Source organism: Pseudorca crassidens, chromosome 17 (assembly GCF_039906515.1).
Source record: "Pseudorca crassidens isolate mPseCra1 chromosome 17, mPseCra1.hap1, whole genome shotgun sequence".
Lineage (NCBI taxonomy): Eukaryota > Metazoa > Chordata > Mammalia > Artiodactyla > Delphinidae > Pseudorca > Pseudorca crassidens.
Window position 1 is genome coordinate 65088439 of NC_090312.1, and position 16434 is coordinate 65104872.

A 16434-nucleotide genomic window follows, 5' to 3' on the forward strand; every position below is an offset into this window, starting at 1 on the left:
AGCTCCTAATAAATAAATGGAAAAGAAAATCCATATAAAATAATAAGCAAAATACAGGATATCCAGAAATAAACATTTCTATGGAGAAAACAACAAAAGGTTTATCTATCTCTAGCTATATATCTATCATCTATCATCTACCTACACCTACATCTGTGTAAGATAACCCTAGATTTCAATTCTGCACTCTACACAATTTATAGCAAAATCCCAAAACAATTCTTTCACAGTTGATTGAGTTATAACAAAAATATAACCTCCGTAAAACAAAATTCACCTCTTTCAGTCATCATTTTGATGACATTTGGTAAATAAGCAGAGTAGTGCAACCACCACCACAATCAAAATTTTTAACTAAATTAATCAACTTCTTTAGAATGCACCCCAATTTTAAGGTAAATATTATGAATGTGTACTGCTAAAAATTGCTATCTGGAATTGGAGCCCTGCAAAAGGTGAGAAATAGGGGACAAGAAGGAAAATATTCAGCAAGGGAAGATACTTATGAGCCAATCTGTCTTCTCTTTTAAAGGAGATTCTAAATTTTAAGCGCTATCGGGTTGGGTTCCAGAACTATTCTATTTTTATTCATAGACAGAAAACAGGCATGAATCAGGGATTAGGAAAGCTTATAGGTTATTAGGAAAGTCCTTTTTAAGAAAATCATAGCTATTAGTCTGCTGCTGAGAAAGTTGGGCTCCGTTCAAAGAACCTCTTAATTATCTCTCCTCTTGCTGAAGCTGCAGGTAACATATAGAAAAGAGTGTTCTTCCTTTTAATGAATTCCCAAATTGCTGTGGCATTTATTAAGGAAATATTTAAGTAGAGCCATTGTTCAGAGAATATTTTATTCTTTCCTTACTACCACTGTCCCTGCTTCAACTTATTAGTTTCCTAGTGGGAGGTTAAAACAAATCCACAAGAATATATTGTATTCTCCATCTGGCCTTATTCCTTACTTAACTTTATACTTAACTGGTACAAAAATAAAAATAGGTTCAGACCCTAGTGGGTGCTGATTAAGGAAATTCTTAAGCAGGATACATGTTTTTAGCTCTACTAAGATTCTGTTTTCTTAGCCCTTTCACTTAATTGTTGATGTAAGGAAAATTAAAGTTTATAAGTATTCATTTTTTTTCAATGCATATTTATAGCGTATTCAGTACGAGTGAGACTTGGTATTCAGTTCTGCGATACAAAGATGAATAATACAGACTTGGATCCTGGTCACATAGACTATAATCCGGGTAGAGGGGAAGATAAATATGTGTTCATACAATGTAAGAAGCACCAAATTAGGAAGAACATACCTGATGGGTACTTATCCACGCTTGGGAGACCAACGTGCTTCCAGGAGAAAATGTGTGGATCTGCCTCTGGGGGAGACTGGGTGAATATAATTGAAGAACAGTAAACATTTTGGTGTTGGAAATAGGCAAAATGCTTTAAATTCTACTCTTCTACTTTTTGAGAAGAGTAATCTTCTGATTGGTATCTGGGGACTTAAAAGTGATTTCCCACAAGATGCTCAGTCCATCAGTCAAGAAGCATTTATGGTGCCAGTGAATTTCCAAACATTGTGCTAAGCACAAGGGATAATATCATAAATGAGACCAAATCTCTGCTTTCAGGGAGCATATATTCAACTGGCAGGAACACGGGTGCAATGATGCATTTGTATAACATAATCCAATATTCCATTCAACCTTAGAAGCTCAGATTTCTTAGTACTTGGCCACTTGATGCTCATTGTCATGTGGGATGATAAATGTAGACCATGTATTTATCTCAAAGCATTCCACCACCCTATTGAAGATTATATTTCCCTTGTCTATGTTTTCCCCACCCATTTTCCATATCTCTATTACAGCTCTTGGCACAACTAACTTTGTAAGTGAGATTTATTTAATTTCTTAAGAAAAGTTCACAACCACATACAGTCATGTAACTACCACAACATCAGGACATAGAAATTTCCCATCACCCCAAAAAGTTCACTTTTGCCACTTCCTAATCTAATCTCTCCCATACTCACATCCCCTGCAACTGATCTGATAACTGTTCCTCTAGTTTCACCTTTTTTATACAGCATCTAGCCTTTAGTGTCTGGCTCCTTTCACTTAGTATAATGCTTTTAAAGTTATATTTTATTTATTTTTCTTGCCTCATTGCACTGGCTAGGACTTCCAGTACAAAGTTGAATAGATGTGGTGATAGCACACATCCTTGACTTGTTCTCAATCTTAGGGTGAAAGTATTCAGTCTCTCACATGAAGTCAATTTTTAACTACAGTTATTTCAGGCTGAATCTTCCTTTTATTGATTCTTCAGGAATCATTTCTATGGAGAATGTCTCACAGTGGCTCATTTGACATTGGATGGTGCCTCTCCCCCAGCTTGATACATACAATACACTCCTCAGCTTCTGCACTCTGTGGTATACACAGGCTTCTTGCTGCTGGGATGTCTCACATTTCTCAGCAAGCTCTCTAGGACTTCCTTTAAAACAAGCTTTGGGCCTGTTCTCTTCCATTGGGCCCTTCTTCAATCCAGGGGAAACACATACAACTCCCACCTGTCATCACCTTGCTCACAGTGTTGTCATTACTCTTTCTGCCACCAAGACTGTCTTATAGATACTGGTCAACCATGCCACCCAAGTTCCAGGATTCTTGAGCAGGTTCTCTAGATGGTCTGCTTGAAACACCTCTCTCATGGCTTAAATGAAGGAAAAGCAACACCCAATCCTCTCCCAGAGGGAGGGCAAGGAAAGCGCCAAAAATTGCAACAGCTTTCTCCAAAGACATTTGTATCTTTAAACTCAGGCATTTTATTCCCTTGAGTGAGTGGGCTGAAGACCATAAAACTGGGTTTGGGGGGGACCTTTGAAAATCTTGCATAGAGGGGTCAAATGACATTTTTGCAATGTCAGGATATTTTCCTCTATTGCTTTATTCCTTTGGAAACTTTAGTTGACAGAGAGGCAGAACAAGTCCCATTTTATAATGTATTACAAGTGAATTAACTGATACCAAAGGTTGACCTTCTAACTTCAATTTGTATTTATCTGACTACATTACACTATTTCAGTTTATTTTCTATACATGATGGGCCAAAAGAACCATGTTTGTGAATAAGGACAGCAAATAAGGAATAGCTATGTACATATACCCCTTTTAATCACTGCAACAAATTCCCATTATTTAGGAATTACGGAGGAATTACTAAATAAAAAAACTGCAGGTGAGATTATGTAAAATTGACAAAATTGCAAAGAGTCAATATTTAGCAGTAAGGCAGAGTAAGATTCGTAGTTTTAAGACTTTTTAAAAAGTGAAACCTTGTTTTGAAGTGAAATCTTTTTTTTTTTTGTTAATTCAATACGTGTTTATTAAACTCCACATAGGTACCAGGAAGAGTGTTAGAGAGTGTAAGTGCTCATGGGAGCTTCCATCCCCAAGGGAGCAAGAGACAATAAACAATTAAATGAATAAGTGAGCATGCTCATTTTGGGTAATGACACATATATAAAAAATAAAATAGGGAAATATGATATAGAGTGAGTGGGCGTGAGAGTGGGGTATTTGGCTAAACTTGAAGACCTCTCTGAAGAGGTGATATTTGAGTTGAGACAAATAACAAGAAGGAGCAAGCTCCGCAAAGATATTATGGCAGCTTGTCCTAGGCAGAGGGAACAGAGAGTAAAGATGCCCTCAGGCAAGAATACACTTGGTAAATTCATAGACACAAGGCCAGTGTGACTGTAGCATAATGAGAGGTGGAGCACAGTAAATGATGAAGTCAGACAGCAGCCAGTTCAAGAATCTTGAAGGTGATGATAAGTCATTAGATTTATTCTAAGTGCAGCAGAGAACCTGCAGCCTGGAAACAACGTGTTCTAACTAATGAATTTAAGGGATCATTCTCTCTACTGTGCAGAGATTGAATTCTAAGGAGCAAGAATAGGAGTTGGAAAGCCAAGTAGAAAGAAGGCTATTACAGTGGTTCAGGTGAAATATGGTCATGACGGATTAGGCAATGATCATGGACAGAAGTGGATGGACAAATGGTATATATTGAAGGTAGAATTGCTGGGACTTGTTTATGGATAAGACTTGGAATATAAATGAAAGAGGTGAATGACTCCTAGTCTTGATCAATAGATGGCTGATTGAGAAGACTGAATCAGAAACAGTTTTAGGGATCAGCTCTGTACAAGATAATTTTGAGAAGCCTGTTAGATATCCAAGGGAAGAAATCAAATATGTATTTGCATATGTATCAAAGTCTAGAGGCCAGTGTAGAGATAATGATTAGAGATACAAAACTGGGACTCATTGACATCTCAGTGACAGTCAGGGAACTAGATAAGATGTCTTAAGGAAAGAAAGTGGACTGGAAAACATCCAAGGATCAAACTCTGAAACACTCCAACATTTATAGGTGCAACATAAAATTTAGCAGCAATGAGGTAGACTAATAAGATGAAGCCACTGAGGTAGGAGAAAAACCACGTCAGTGTCCATCATAGAAACGAAAAGAGTAAAATGTGTTACAAAAGAGAGAGTGAGTGGTCAGCTCTAGTCTAATGTTTCTGACAGGTGGAATAAGGACAGAGAAATGACCATTGGAACATGGATGCCAATGACAACTGTTTGAGCTTGTATAACCAACCAGAAAGCAGAGTCTGAAACAAAGGCTACAGTGAAAATAGTTTATTTTGAGACATGATCCCAGGAACTAGGAGTGGAGGAATGGGAAGAGTGAAGCAGAGAAGGAAGGAAAGTCAATACAAGCATACATTAACCTCATCATCACTGGAGACTCAATTGTCCTAGAATCTTCTGAGAAGCTGTAGAACATGCCTTAAAACTGACTGCCTATGGGACACAAAGATCATTCTTTGTGATCTTTGATCAAAGGTCATGAGACAAAGGTCATCCATGGGGTGTCCATTCTTCATACTTCCAGGTGTTTATAAACTCCACTATTGAGATATGCTGCACTCAGTATAATCAAAGAAGTGTCAGAACAGAAAAATAGAGATACAAGGTACAGCAGAGAAGAGGTATTGCTAGATTATGCTTGCAAAAATCTGGTTGCTAACAACAATAATTGGAATTAAAAGTGAACATAAAAGATGTAAGATGGGGAATAAGAAAGTCTGATATCTGTTCCTTGCATCATTCAGGACCTTCAAGATAATGGTTGACGTTAATTTCTACAAAAGACAATGCTGAAGGGTTAGTTGAGCAAGCTGTAGTTCCCACTGCTGCACCTGGGACTGAGACTGTGATTTATATTTATCAACAGCTTTCTCTCCCACCTATTCTATATTCCCCTTACCTTTGGCCAGCCCTTCATCAAGACTAGGCTGTTTGCTTTAGTAGTGACTCAGACCTTCATCCCTACAGGGTCTGAGTCTTTAATTGCTTTGCATCTGTTTGGCTGTGGTTGCTGGATTTGCCCATTTAGAGGTATTACTGATCATGGAAGTAATAAGAAATACTCCTGTGAGTTCCCTGGATTTTACATATGTTCTCTTCTGTCCTCATTACGTGTTAGCAATCCTAGGTTCTAATGGTAATCAGTTATTCCCACCAACATAGTAACTTCTTTCTTTGTCTGCTGACTCATTCACATAGCAAGGCTGAACTGACCAGTTGGTAGCAGTCTCTTCAAGTTCAGCATAATCCTTCCTGTGTTCTCTGTGGTAGCATCTTTTCCATTTACCCAAGATCCAGGATTTTGAATCCTACAGAAACCAAGATTACAGGGGGCAAAATGTATATTCTGCAATTCCACTCTTTGATTCCCAGGTTCATATTTCTCACAGTTCTGGAGACTGGAAGTCTAAGATTATAGTGCCAGCTTGGTCGGGTTCTGCTGAGAGCCTTTCCCTGAGCTGTGGACATTTGACTTCTTTTTGTAGTCTCACACGGTAGAAAGGATGTGCTCTTCATCTCCTTATAAGGGCTTCAATCCCATCCCATCATGTGGGCTCCATGTCCATGACCTCATCCAAACCTAACTACTTCCCAAAGTCCCTGCCCCCCATATACTATCACAATGAAGATTAGGCTTTGATATATGAATTTGGATGGGGGAGACACAAATATTCCATTCATAGTATGCTGGAACAATGGATATTTTATATTTAAAAAGAGGAAAAGAAAGCAAGAAAAAAGAACTTCAATTCATACCTCACACCATATACAAAGATTAACTCAAAATGGATCACATACTCAACTGTAAATTCAAAATCTATAAACATTCTAGAAGAAAATATAGGAGATAACCTAAATGATTCGTAAGTGATTTGGGGTTAGGAAATAATTTCCTAGCTATCACACCAGGAAGATGATTTACAAAAAGTAAAAATTGATTAATTGACTTCATCAAAATTAAATCATCTTCTCCTCAAAAAGACATTGTTAAGAGAATGAAAAGTTAAGCCATAGACTGGGAGAATAAATTTGCATATCATTTATCTTATAAAGGACTTGTATTATAATATATAAAGAAGTTAAAATTCAGTAAGAAAATAAAAAGACACAATTAGAAAATGGGCAAAAGATTTGAGCATACTCATCACCAAAGAAATTATATGGATGGCAAATAAGCACATAAAAAAATGCTCAATATCATTAATAATTAGAGAAGTGTAATTAAAATCTCAGTAAACTACTACCACACACCTATTGACATGCCTAAAATTAAAACGACTCACCATACCAAGTGTTGGCAGGTATATGAATCAACTGAAACTCTCATTCACTCCTGGTCAAAAACAGTTTGGCAGGGTCTTAAAAAGTTAATTCTATATCTACCATATGATACAGCCATTTAACTCCAAGGTATTTACCCAAGATAAATAAAAGCATATTTCCATAAAAGACTTGAACATGAATATTTATAGCAGCTTTAATAGCCTCAAATTGGAAAAAATCCAAATGATTATCAGTAGATAATATAACAAATTGTCATATATCCATTCAATGAAATGCTAATCAGCAATAAAAAGGAATGTTCTAATGATGCCTACAACAACACAGATGAACCTCAAAAACAGTATGCTCAGAGAAAGAAGAAAGATACAAATACTACAATTTGATTTCACCTATATAAAATTCTAGAAAATTCCAATTAATTTGTAGTGGTAATTAATTAGTAGTGGCAAAAAGCAGGTCAATCGTAGCCTGGAGAAGGGTGGCAGGGAGATGCAGGAGGGGAGAATTGAAGGGCAGTGAGGAACTTTTGGAGGTGATGAATATGTTCATTATTTTGATTGTGGTTGTGGCTTTACAGAAGTATTCATGTGTTAAAATTTACCAAATCATGCACTGTAAACAAGTTCAGTTTATGTATGTCAATTATAGCTCTATAAAGCTAATAAAATGAGAGAAGTATTTGGTATAGGTAAGACGTGGTGCTGCTGAGTCGCACATGTGCTAAACTGTTTGCTCAAAAATAACTGGAGAAAGAAAGATGATCCAAAAATATGAGGCCCATCACAAGAGATGTCTGATGTAATGATAGAGTGTGAACAGAGAAGTCCAAACAGTAGTGTAGGCAGAAACTTTTTTTTAATAATAATAGCTTCCAATTATTTAATGTTTATTTCCACCAAATAAATATTTCCACACATATATTACACACATAGATATTAGTAGTACCATTTCCTCATAATAGACCCAATGGTAGATAATATTATTATCTTCATTATAAAGATAAGGAAACTGAGAATCAGAGTGTTAGCTGATGTATTAGACACATACAGAGAAACAGAACCAATAAGTTTTATATTTAATGTTTATATAATATATAAGAGAGATTTATTATAAGAAATTTGTTCACATGATCATAAAGGGTGACAATTCCCAAGGTTTTCAGGATGAATTGGCAAGTTGGAACCCAGGAGAGCCCATGGTGTAGTTCTAGTGTCTTAAGGCCAGCTGTCTTGAAACCCAGGAAGGACTAATGTTTCAGTTAAAATCTGAAGGCAGGAAAAAGCTGATGTCTCAGTTCAAAGGCAGTCAGGCAGGAGGAATTATCTCTTATGAGCAGGAGGGTCGGCCTTTTTGTTCTATTCAGTCCTTCAACTGATTAGATGAGGCCCACCCACCTTAGGGAAGGGCAATCTGCTTCACCCAGTGTATCCATTCAAATGTTAATCTCATCCAGAAACCCTCTTGGACACACTCAGAATAATGTTTGACCAAGTATCTGAACACCCTGTGGCTTAGTCAAATTGGCACAAAATTAACCATCATGGCTAGTGAAGACTGAAGTATTTATTAAAGAAGTAAATAATACTTTTGAGAACTATCTGTGAAGGTAAGTTTAGCTATAGTCAGTTATAGACAGTAGCACAGAGAGATGAGGAGGATAAATCCTAGCATTAAGAATTTTTATTTGAAGAGAGTAAATGTTAGTACATGTATATGTGTTGAGATATGATCCAGAAGAAAGGTATAAAATTATGTTTCAGAGGAAATGATATAAATGCAAGGGGGAAGTCTTGGGAAGGGAAGACACTGAATTGATTCCATGATGAGCTAATAGGTTGAGACCCTGCAATAGAATTGCATTCAAAGCCTATTTAAGTTCAGGACACATCCTACCTTTCTGATCTCATCTTTTATCACTCCCCATTTCACATTAAAAACTATTCTAAACACACTATGTTTTCCATTCCTCTGGTACTTTGCTCTGTCTTTAACCTTGTATAAGAACATCCATCATATAGCTCCCATACAGTGAATTCTACCTCATTCTTCAAAACCCAGTTCAAATATCTGTGCAGCTTCCTTCAACGTCCTGAGATCAAATCTGTTACTCCTGTTATTATTCCTCTTCATATGACCCCTGCTAGCTCTGATCACATGACATGGTGATGTTTATTTCTACATCTGTTTCCTCCTCACCTCCTTGAAGACTGGGCAATGTATTTTCCTTTTTAATCCCATTATCAAGTGCATTATCCACCACAGTGTTTATTCTCAAAATATATTTCAATGGGTGAAAATATGAATAAAATGTAACTGTCTCAGCTGAATTTCAGGGCATATTTACATGTAGAAAGAACTTCAAACATTTGATAGTAACTCAGTGGGGAACCGCTATACCATGTCAAAACTTGCCTCCACAAGCACACAAGAGTATAGAGTGCAAAACGCCCAAGGCCAATAAGACAATATCCGTAGGGTTAAGACTAGCACCTAAAGCACTGCCTGATCCCTTTGGGCAGTGTACAGTCATTGGCTTTGTCCCCCCGTATCAGATGACCCCTGAAGATGGCATGAGCATCCCTAGGCTATTGGCAATTTTGTTGAGGGAGGCTGTGTAGTTTCCACTGAGCTTTGTAGAAAGATGAAATTGAGCGACAGAGACTAAAGGACCTGCCTGAGGCTAAAGAAAGAGTCCGTGTTTGAGTTCTACACGCCTGACCCCACTTGTACATTTGGAACATAACCCTTTTTACTTCAGCAGAGCTGCTAAGTTTAAGCACTTATGGTAATAAAGCAGGAAATATAAATGCTTTTCCCCAGTAATAGGTCTTTTCCATGGGTATCAATTCTCTGCTACAATTTCTCTTCAACAAGCTGAGAGAACTAATGAAAGGTGTTCTTCTTTCAAATATATATATATATATATATGTATGTATATATATATATATAAATTCTAAAGCAAGCTTATTCTGGTATACCATGCCCAATGTGAAACTTAACACTTCTTATTTGAAATTTATAGCCAATTTCGAATCTGCTGTTGCTGCTGTTTGTTCCCCATCCCATTTCTCTGGGCTAGCAAACCTGTAAATAGTTTACATGTGGGTTCAATTGTTTGGTCTACTTCCTTGTCAAATTTTCAGGCTTTGAGCCTTCTAAAATGGCAGAAGTAATCAGAATTGAACTTGGGAAATGGGAAATGGTGCTTAGCAAGGTGTTTCTGGAAACTTCCCTCCCATCCCCTTATTCTTTCCCTTTATCACCAAATTTTCTGCAGTTAAAATGTCCTTGGTATCTCAGAAATGTGCAGCCTCCCATTATAGGGGGTCTATTTAGCAACTCTTCCTTAGTGTAATGGCCCAATCAGATCCTGAGTTTGTTTCATTTCTTTTATAGTCAAAACTGTCTTTGTATATGCCTATATTTAATGGTTTTCTCTCGGGACTCAAGTAATTCATACTTCGTGTGACGTAACTTATTTTTATGATGTGTTTGGTATAAATAGATTTTTTTTTCTTCTCTGCTCCTCTAAGACGATGACAATTTGATTTTCCATTTATGGTAACATTAATGTCATCTCCTGGAATTTAAGCACATCATTTCTGTCTAGTTTCTAAAAGCAATCTCATTTGCCAAGCATCCGATTGAGTGCAGGTTTTAAACACAGACCCAGAACCACAGACATCAAGGAGAGCTTTGACTGAGTAACCAATCACAGATGAAGGGTGAGCAAGAAAGCCTCATGATGGTGGGCTTCCCTGGTGGCGCAGTGGTTGAGAATCCGTCTGCCGATGCAGGGAACACGGGTTCGTGCCCCGGTCCGTGAGATCCCACATGCTGCGGAGCTGCTAGGCCCGTGAGCCATGGCCGCTGAGCCTGCGCATCCGGAGCCTGTGCTCCGCAATGGGAGAGGCCACAACAGTGAGAGGCCAGCGTACCGCAAAAAAAATAAAATAAAATAAATCCTCATGATGGCCTTTCATCTTTGTCACGCTCCCAGTTGATAAAATGCTTCAGAAAGTTATAAAACTGCCTCTACCTACACATATAATGGTACATGTTAGATTTTCATTTTAGGTTCTATGAACCCCATCTCATTAAAGGTCCTCGTACCATATTAGTTCGAAAGGCATAATCCTTCTTAAAAAAAAAAAATACCTAAAAGCTTCCACTGCTTGTCATTAATGATACCCATAAATTCCTTCCTACTGCCAATATTGCTGTCAATCAGGGAAATTAGTGCAAAGGAAAGTGCTGGGCTCAGATAAAGCAGACTGGGCCTGGAAGAGTTCACTCCAGTTCCATTGTTCTTAGGTACCATGCTGCTGCGAACATAATAGCAATGAAGCTGAATCTCTGACATCGTGCATTTTAACTAGAATATTTTGACATTCTGTTTTACTTGTTACACTCGTGTCTAAGGGAGAAAAAAGGCGATTCTTTCTATTTTGCACAAAAAAAGCATATCAGTTTTTAGAAGTCACTATGCAAAGACTTAGTCAAATTCAGTTTTATAGAATCATATACACCTACAAAAAAATGCCCCAGAAACACATGACCTATGTTAGCTCATCGTTTTTATTTAAACTCTTCTTTCCAGCCGAGATCAATCCATCTTCTCCCACTGACTCTATAAAATACCTCTACCAAATTTCTTTGGGTATTCCTGAGAAAATTGGGTTGGGCACAGGGAATTTTTGAAATCTGATGAAAAATATTTATGGTTACTTAATGCAAATATTGGAATATCATCAGTACCCTGATGATACTCTGTACTACATCTTCTTTTCATCTATTCTGACAGTGTAGCTTTAGAGCTTACTCAGTGCCTGGCTGAGCTAAGGACTCACATGAAAGCTGACTGGCTGAATTTCAAGCTAAATAAAACAGAGGTGAGAATCTTGAGGGTAAAGGGCTGAGAAGGGGGCTGGGGACATTATTTAGAGAATGTTTAAACCTGGGGGTTTTCTTACTAACAACTGTGCTCCAAAAACCTTACAACTCAGTGAGGATCATGCCCTGTGCTTGACCCAGAGAACTTTACTGATCACCTAGACATTGTGAAGCAAGCTGAGGCCACGGCAATTTTTCATGAGCGAGCCTTGCCCACACTTCCACTATCTGGTAATTGTCATTTTTTCAAATGATGCCACCACCAGATTGTAAATTCCTTGAAGGCAGGGTCTCTGATGTTCATTTTTTAATCTCTGAAGTCTAGTGTAATGCCTGGCATATAATAAGAAGAGGGGAAGGGAGGAAGGAAGGAAGGAAGGAAGGAAGGAAGGAAGGAAGGAAGGGAGGAAGGAAGGGAGGAAGGAAAGAAGGAAGGAAGGGAGGAAGGAAGGAAGAAAGACCCTGGTTAAGTCAATAAGTGGTTCATGTTAATCTTAACCTTCAGTACTGTAATAAAAAAAATGTTTTGATTCTAACTGTAAAAGAAGCTTAATAAGGTGTATTACAGCTTCAGACTTAAATAATGGCTGGGACAGCAGAGACAAAATAGAGCGTTTGTGCTAATCTCCTTCAAGTGCCGAGATAGACACAGCCTCACACAGGATGCATATAGCTTGGAGAAGCCGATGAAGTCTGGATTTCAGCCCCCCCTCGGCCCCTTAGCCATGAGCCCTTGTGCAGAGGGCAACCTGAAGCCCCATAGATTTACCAAGAACACCACCTCCTCAAAGCCCCATCTTACTGATCTTTATAACTCAGCAGAGAACTGTTCTTTTCAGATAGGAGACTGATTTAATATTAATAGGTCCTCAATGGCTATTTAAGCTGCTGTGCCTATTGCTATCCTATGCTTATGATTCTTAAATTCCTAATATTTTCAGTTATAAATATGTATTTGTGCTGTAGAGCAGTTTATCTAAGGAAGCAATTGAAAAAATTAAGTAAGGACTCTGCTCTGATTTACCAAATGAGACCTCTTGACAAACCACCTTGCTTACAGACAGTCAAAATTAAATGCTGGGACACTTCAATTATGAGCCAACAAGCATTTAGCTGAGAATTTACTATAAAATTAGCTATGTTCCATTAAAGAAAGCTTGTGAGTACCTGGGAGCAAGCAGTCACAGTGAAGTGTCTCATTCTTTCATGAACAGCATTCCCAGTGTGTCCTTGGTTCTTGACATACTATGTTGTACAATACTGCATTGAAAAACAAAGGATGGGTGATAATCTGAGAGATTTCTAATCATTTCAGCTACTTACAGCAGACACACTCTGTTTTGGATGCTATGAGCAAGTTAGCCCAACTGAAAAGAACTTTTAAGTACTTTAATCCACTGTACAAAAAGATAATCTTGAGGATGTAGCCCCTGCCACATGGAAAAGTTATTTACATAGTTCAAGGTAGTGCTCAAATGCAGAGTGACTGGGAACAGGTATCCAGCTACAAATAGAATTCTCAGGTTCAAGTGGTCTATGTAACTCTCCAAAAGAAATCTAAGTAATGATTTAAATAACCCATAGAAAGAGATAACTTTTGTATTGCAAGATGTGCAATACAGTTGACTGTAATTTTTATTTAAAAAAAAACCCACAAAATAAATATAAAGTAATTTTAGGGAAATTAGAAAAAAAGAAACAAATACACAAAAGAAAGGAAATCAAAACACCTATGACCCCGCCATCTAGATGTAACTACTATGATAGCTTTGGTCAATATCATTCCAGGATATTTTCCACCCATCAGTATATGCTGTTATGATGAAAATTGTTCAAACTCTACGTACTATTCATAATCAGCACTTTAAAATTAATGATATACCATACATATTTTTCCGAGTGAATAAATATTTATGTAGAGCATCATTTGTTACTATAGTTGTTCTTGTACCATAGTCAGTTATTTTTCTCATATATATGGATATATATACGCACATCATCATGTATTTTGAATCAGTACACAAATTATTTCTGAACATTCAAAGAGCATACGATTGTTCAACATCATAAACATTCCTTTAATAAACATTTTTGTAGCTCAATCTTTGGGTACAAACCTTACCTTTTCTTAGGATAAATGTAGAAATGCTGGATCAAATATAATCCATACTGTAGCAGAGAATTTGATTTATTCCCCAGAATCCATGGTCTCCTCTCCCTCCTAGATGCAGCCAGACTGCCTTTCCCTCCTTCCACTGCTCTTAATGTGACCATGAGTCTGAGGTTCAACCAATGATAGTGCAATAACGACCCATATAAACCGCTTATGCATACTTCTCCATACTCTCTTCCCTTTTCGGTTGTTTCGAATGACAACGATCCCCAGGACAAGGTTGGAAGTCACATATTAAAGGTGGTGGAACTTCTGTTAGCTTGGGTGTCCCAGTGACTGTAGAGAGGGTCTCTGCTCACATGTTTACTGCTCCAACACTGCACCATGTACAAGAAATAAACCTCCACTGTGTTGGAGCTATTATGTGTTTTGGAAGCTACTTGAAACTCTAACCAATACATACTTTTTAAAATTTTATAACATTTATTGTCATAATGACATCCAAAATAATTTCCTAATTTGTTTTACAAAATTGACAATACAGATTTCATTATCTTTTGAAAACTCTCTATCAAGTGAAAAAATGTCCTGTATTCTAATTTGCATCTTTTGGTTATTAATGACATTGAATGCTTTTTCATATACTCATAGGTAACTGCATTTGAAATAAAATGATGAATCTTCTTTTCTAATCACTAACTATCCTAAAAGTAGTGGTTGTAGTCAGATTGACTTTCAGCAAACTGGAAATTAGAAAGTCCAGCAAATAGATCTTCAAATTTTAAAGGGAAATATAGAAGTTATATTATTAATTTATTTAAAATCTTCTTATTTTATGGAGTGAAAGTGATGAAATTATTAGTCTATATAAGACTGTAAGCTTAACATAATAGCATAAGTTATGGGAAAAAAAATTTCACATATTATTGAAATGCTCATATCATTAAACATTTTATTCAAGGCAGAACGGAAAACTGGATGTCAAATACAACTTTTTCAATTGAAATAATAGAACTTTATTTTATTTTATTTATTTATTATTTTTATACAGTACATTATTAGTTACCTGTTTTATACATATTAGTGTAAATATGTCAATCCCAATCTCCTAATTCATCCCACCACCATCCCCCCCCAACTTTCCCCCCTTGGTGTCCATACGTTTGCTCTCTACATCTGTCTCTCTATTTCTGCCTTGCAAACTGGTTCATCTGTACCATTTTTCTAGATTCCACATATATGCGTTAATCTACAATATTTGTTTTTCTCTTTCTGACTTACTTCACTCTGTATGACAGTCTCTAGGTCCACCCACAACTCTAAAAATGACCCAATTTTGTTCCTTTTTGTGACTGAGTAATATTCCATTGTATATATGTACCACATCTTCTTTATCCATTCGTCTGTCGGTGGGCATTAAGTTGCTTGGAAATAATGGAAATTTAAAGCACTGCTTGCTAATTGTTCTTTTTTTCAATCTCATGGCAATAGTTAAGTGTGGTCTGCTTGAGCACACACAGATCTCTCACTTAAGAAAATACAGGCAAAATAAAACTAATTTATAAAATAGTAGAATTTTAACTAGTCCCTCTACGCAGTATTTCCTGTAACCTGATGATCTTCCTTTCTTTAGGACAGCCAAACCACTGCTGCCTTTAGCTCTCAGAGCCTCAAGGCAAAAACAAACTGGTTTTGAAACAAACTTTCAAAAGCCTAGCCCTGAGGTTGCTAAGCATTTACCACACTTAGATGAGACCAGAGTAAAACTTTCCCTCTGCTCCCTGAGACCAGATCTTGTCCTGGTACAAAAGAAAGGCAGCAAGCACCTTCCCTGAGTGCCTGCAGGTTTCTGAGAAGGTCTGGGGGAATCCCATAAACCTTCCCTTGGACAGGTTTGACAGCACCTTGGTAAATCCAGGACACAGAAAGCAGAAGAGGCCCATAGCCCTTTACTAGGGAGTAGAAAGAATCCTAGACTAGAGATGACTTCATAGAATATCTAGGCCAGAGGTTACAACTGGCCCATTTATAGGTAGAATAAAGACTCCCTAAAGGTATCCATAATCCTGATCCCTGGAATCTGTTATGTTAACTTACACGGCAAAAGGGAATTTCCAGGTGTGATTAAAGTTAAGGGGCTTGAAATGGGGAGATTATCCTGGACATGGGTCCGTTCTAATCACACAAGTCCTTAAAAGTGGTTAACCTTTCACAACTGTGGTCAGAGAGGCCTGTGACAACAGAGAATGGGCCAGAGAAACATGACATTGCTGGCTTTGAAGATAGAGGAAGGGGCCCATGAGCCAAGGAATGTTGGTGACTTCTGGAAGCTGAAAAAAACAAGGAAAGAACATTTTCCCAAGAGCCTTAAGAAAGGAACACAGCCTGCTAGCACATTGATTTTGGTCCAGAAAGATCCATGTCAGACTTCTGACCTACTGAACTGTAAGATAATAAATTTGTATTGTTTTAAGCAACTGAGTTTGTGATAATTTTTTAAAACCACAAACGAAAACTAATATAGCTGTCCACAGGCTACATATGGCCTACTGTTGGGAAATTTCACATAAAACCTTATTTCCACTTTCTTGAAAACCCAGAAGATCTGTGAACATTGGTCCACATTTTGCGCACAGAAGCAATCCACTGCAATGGAATAATGGTACCATCTTCCAACAAGCAAGGTGTTCTGTAGGT